The sequence below is a fragment of the Gossypium hirsutum genome, chromosome A12, assembly GCF_007990345.1.
Source record: "Gossypium hirsutum isolate 1008001.06 chromosome A12, Gossypium_hirsutum_v2.1, whole genome shotgun sequence".
Lineage (NCBI taxonomy): Eukaryota > Viridiplantae > Streptophyta > Magnoliopsida > Malvales > Malvaceae > Gossypium > Gossypium hirsutum.
This window is the reverse complement of record NC_053435.1, coordinates 76,723,770-76,728,977: the sequence shown is the minus strand read 5'-3', so window position 1 is coordinate 76,728,977 and position 5,208 is coordinate 76,723,770. Positions and strand designations below refer to the sequence as shown.

The following is a 5,208-nucleotide window of genomic DNA, read 5'->3' as shown; positions in this document are numbered from 1 at the left end:
TAGGTCGCATATGTAGAATGTTGTTAGACTTGTGAATTTTAAAGTCCGTTAAATTGATTTGATCATAAAGAGTTAAAAATCCAAAACCAAATTATCTTAAACCAAATTAATTTGAACTTGAAGCTAATCAAAATTCAAAATGATTTGAACAAGTAATCTTAAATGACACGAATATGAACTGATCAGAATCTGAAAGATCCGAACACATAATGACCTGAACCAAAATGAATTGAAATGAAAATTGACCCAAATTGAGATGATCTAAAAATTTAAAAACCCATTTTGATCCATTACACCTAGTATGTTCTTATATTATTAGGGTCGTGTCAATGAAAATTGACCCAAATCAAGATGTTGGGTGTCTAATTGTCTAAGCGGTAATGATAATATCTTGTACCTGAACCGGTGGCTCACTTTTCCTTGAAGTTAATATCTTCAAAGTTTTTATGGTTCTGCAAATGAATTTTTTTTTGATCTTATTTGAATTTTATTTAAACAATCTCATTATAGGTTATGATCATATTTATTTTTTTACACAATGCCTAGGCTACCACATAGCCCCTCCCCAACTCATAAATAGGAGGATAATACGCTTCAATGCATTCAAACTTATGTCCTCCTACACTGATAACAATGCTCATGCCAATTGAGTTAAGACGCAATCAGCGACTTTATTTGATACTTTTTATTTGATACTTTTTAATGATATAAAGACTAATATAATTAATTTAATAGTAAAAAATCTAATTTAATCCGATCTCTATAATAGAAATACCTGCCATTTATCCAAATTAATCTTGTAATAGGTCCATTTTGCCCGGGATTACACAAAAACCAAAAAAACAAAAAAATTAAAATAAAAAAAACCAAAATTAAATTCCAAAAACAGTCCTCATACAAATTGTAACATTTTTACAAATAAACCCAGCCCAATTACTAAATAAACCCCTAACCCAAATCACCAACCCAATACCCGAATAAATTAATACCCCAATATGCCCAATCCCAAAACTAGCCCGAATGGCCCAAAATTTCTGTTCCAGAAACAGAAACCCTAGCCAAACAGTGCCGCAGCTCCCACGAACGTCCCCTCGCGCCGCAAGCAACCACCAGGGCCTTCACAACAGCCTTCAACCAGTCGATTTCAAAGCAGGCTCATAGGGCCCAAACAGTGAAGCTTCTGGAAGCCTTCGCGCCATTGCCCATGAGCAGTTTCTCCAAGCACAGCTGTACCTGCAATAAATGTCACGGGGCTAGACCTTTCGTCTAGCAATCCGTGTGGCCTTAGGCGATTTTCTCGTCCAAACTAGCCCAAGTCAACCTTTACTCGAATGAGGATTCCTTAAGAACTCCTCCAAGGCACCTACTCGTACAGCGGAAGCAAACTTATGCCAAAAGAAGCTTATAACGAACAACAGAAAGGGACGCTCGTAAAGTGTTTGAGTAAATGCTCTCTATTCTCTTATTCACAAAGAATTAATGAAACAATGAATGGAGTGAGTACAAATGAGGGGGAGGCTCTCTATTTATACTTGAGCTCCCCCAAAATTGACGGTCAAGATACAATTACATCGACAGACGAGATTAACCAATCCCACGATTTAAGGGATTTACAAGATATTGCCATATCAAATCCTATCTAATCTTTACAAGATATGATTCCCTCTATCTTTAAAGATTAGTTACCATAGTTGCCTAAGTTGCCATATCTTCGCTATCGGGCCAACCAAGCTTCAATCTGACAGGCTTCTCCAACAGTTCCTTGAATCGGGCCAGCTCACGTGGGCCAAATGATCCCCATCTAAGTAATAGACCTCCAACGAATGCATTTGGTTCGATGGTCACAGGCTTTGAACTCTGTCCCGTGACACAAACCCACAAGCCACAGCAACAGTGAAATAACGAAAAAGAAAAATCGTTCTATAATTATTATTATTATTTTATTTCATTTGGCTATAAAAGGCAGCATGTAATCTGTAAAAGGGGATTGAATATGAAATCAAAAAAAGGATTCAAAAAGTTAGAAGGTGATTTTATTCTTCGATTTTTTATTTCTTTTATTTTTGGCTATTTCTTTTATTTTAGTTTGTTTTTGATGTGCCGAACCTATTTTCTTCATCAAAGTTGAAGTTTAAAGGGGATTTAGGGAATAAAAGGGTGAGGCCTTGAAATTTGGCACTAATCTGGGCAAATCGGACCTCCACTCACCGTTATTCGCCGATTACAATGGCGCTTTAGTGGTTGGACAGAGAGTTCCTTTCCTTTCATCCAAAAAAAAAGAAGAAAAGGATAAGAGGGAGACTCACCTAATTGATTGGTAGGACGTCGGGGTTCTCCTTCTTTAAAACCAAATCCAATCCGGATCGAGGCTCTCTTTTTGATTCATTGCGGTGGTAAGTGCACCTAGCTTGGCCAAACAGAGGATCAAAAGGGGGAAAATTAGGGATTTGCTTCGGTTGTTTCAAGAAAATGGCAGATTGCCATTTAATTTCTTTCAGTTCTAAGGATTAAATAAAACAGTATCGTGTAAAGAAGGCTAGATCCGCGAGCAAGCCCAATCCATAGGCTGGATTAGCGCCTTGGCGCTTCGAATGGTAAATTTGCGCTTCTGGTCCTTCGTTTTTGCGCAAACTTTTAATTGATCCTTATTTACATTTTATTTTGTTTCGATTTTTCCCCTAGAATTTGCGTGTCTTTGCAATTAGGTACGTGCCTAAAAGCCATGTTTTGGGATCTGGATTATTTTCAGTTTTGATCCCTGAATATTCACGCGTATTGCACTTTAGTCATTATTTCAATTTCAATAGTTTTTTTATTTATTAATTATCCCTTTAGTTCGATTTTATTTCAAATAAGTTGTTTTTCATTTCAATTTGTACAATTCATTATTTTTTTTATTCATTTAGCATTCATCTCTTAATTTTTTTATACATTTTTAATTACTTTATAAAGTTATTATTTTAAGATCAACTTTTAAATATCATATTATTTTTAAATTTTGTATAATATTTAATTTAAATTATCCATATATTAATATATATAATTTATATTAAAATTAGTTTTATTCTATAAACATTATTAATTCTCTGTTATTTTATGTATATAGTTTCTTTTAAATCTATTTATATAGTTTATTAAATTTATTATGTACATAGTTTATTCTTTAAAAACGTATTTTATCATATTTTTGTTATTTAAATTTCTTTCGTGGGCTATTATCCGATTATATATTATTTATGTTTTTTATTATTATGTGTATATTATCAATTTTAAATAGGCATGTTTTGTTTTTAAGATATTTTGTACATTATTTACTCAAGGCTTCTTCTTTCATAATAGCTATTTGAATAATCGTTCATATATTATTAGTTTTTTTTACATGTAAATTATTTCAAATTCTAGCATGTGTTATTTATTCATCAACTCATCAATTCATATATTATGTATATTATGTGTTCATCAATTCGTCATTATTTTAAAATTGTTTTATATCACATTGGCTTCTAATTTCTATTTTGTTTTGTACATTTGGTATTGATTGTTTTATATTATGCCATATACATTATTGTTGCATATTATTTATTCTTTTTTTTTTGTATTGTTATATCAATTGTTCTCCATCCATGCTTGAAAATTTGGTTACATTTTTCTTAGATTAGTTATATTTAATTATTTGTTTTGTTAGTTGGTTAAATAAGGTTATATTATCTTCATTCACCATGTATTGTATTGTATTGTATTATCCCATGTTTATTATTCTTCTTTTTGTACAAATGTTGTTTTGTAATTTCCAACTTTTTAAAATTAATTTTATTTCGAGTCAAATTAATGCGTTTTGAGATGGTTTTACAATTATTCATTTAAAAATACTTTAAAACGAAAGTAATGTTTGATGTTTGGAAATTTGGGGAATCGTGCCCTATCGTGCTGGGTTTCGATTTCCCATTTGCTCAAAATAATCAAATATTTCTTTAGAATTTCACTCATGTTTTCTAAAACTCTAAAATAAGGCAATGTTCAATGTTTGAAAATTCGAGGAATCGTGCCCTACTGTGCTGGGTTTTGATTTTTCGTTGGACTAAATAATTGGGCATTCTTTTGTAATTTTCAACATATGTGCTTTGGGAAGTCAAAAATTAATCGTGTTTTTGAAGGTATAAATGATCGTGTCCTATCGTGCTGGATGTGATGCTGTATTCCTTTGAAATGAAAGAATTTTGACGACCAACTTGAGCCACTCAGATGTTTTAAAAGGAACCATATTTCAAAATCTTTTTAAATCTTAGACATAAGGACAATACTTAATCAATTTGGTACCAATTTTGGGCGTAGTGAGTGTGCTAATTCTTCCTCATACGTAACCGGCTTCCGAACCCTTTTTTTTTTAAATTTGCGTAGGCCAAAATTGATTTAAATGGAATAAAATGTTTTATTAGGTGATTCAATCACACTTAAACAAAAGGATTGGTGGCTACTCCACACTTTGTTTTAAAAGTCGATCCCCGATTTTTTCAAAATCAAAAAATGGTTTTAACAAATCTCACCTATAATCAACTCAAACCGCGTAATTGAAATGTGAAGGTCCTGCATTTCACATGAAGCATTAATAATTTGTCGCAATTTGGTTGATAAACTTGGTGCAAAATCAAGGAATTATCAAATGTGTTGTCTTAATTGTTTTTGGCCACCACCAACATTGCACGATGAAGTAAACAAAAAAGTCCAACACATTCACTTACATTTGTCTCTCCTTGTGTAAATTACAACCATTTGTGTCCAAGGAATCCAACACCTTTTATCACTAACTTTAACTGCCAATACCTAACGAAAGCCACATTTTGACAAACCCCAAAACCCATAATTTTTCATTGGGATTTCCCCCGGAAAAAAGCTATAGTAGTTTCTTCATTTTGGCTTTGGATAAAGCAATATGTAGTTTTTAATTTTGATAACATTTTTCAATTTAATCTTTCTTCTTCTCCTTTTTTTCACGTTAGTCATGTAGCTTAGCAGCTTTTCCTAGTTTTTTTTTTCAACTTAGTCCCTCTTTTTCAACTTGTCATATCATTATATGGATTAAAATTGAAAAAAATTGTCAAATTCAAGGGTTAATATAAACCAAAAAAAAATTAAGAACTAAGTTGAGAAATTTTGTCAAGTTGAAAAAGTAAGCATTGTCTTATCCCTTTGTATTCTAATGGCAAGCAC

At 32.1% G+C, this 5,208-nt stretch overlaps 1 long non-coding RNA gene across 1 annotated transcript; it reads right to left on the bottom strand.

Annotated features, from left to right (window-relative positions):
* Window positions 1-1,695: 1,695 nt before the first annotated feature.
* On the bottom strand, window positions 1,696-2,808 carry LOC107924111 (uncharacterized). The gene is made up of 2 exons (XR_001691708.2): window positions 2,307-2,808; window positions 1,696-1,857 (listed from the first exon to the last, which is right to left on the bottom strand). It is a non-coding gene; the product is annotated as an uncharacterized lncRNA (long non-coding RNA).
* Between the last annotated feature and the right edge of the window lie 2,400 nt (window positions 2,809-5,208).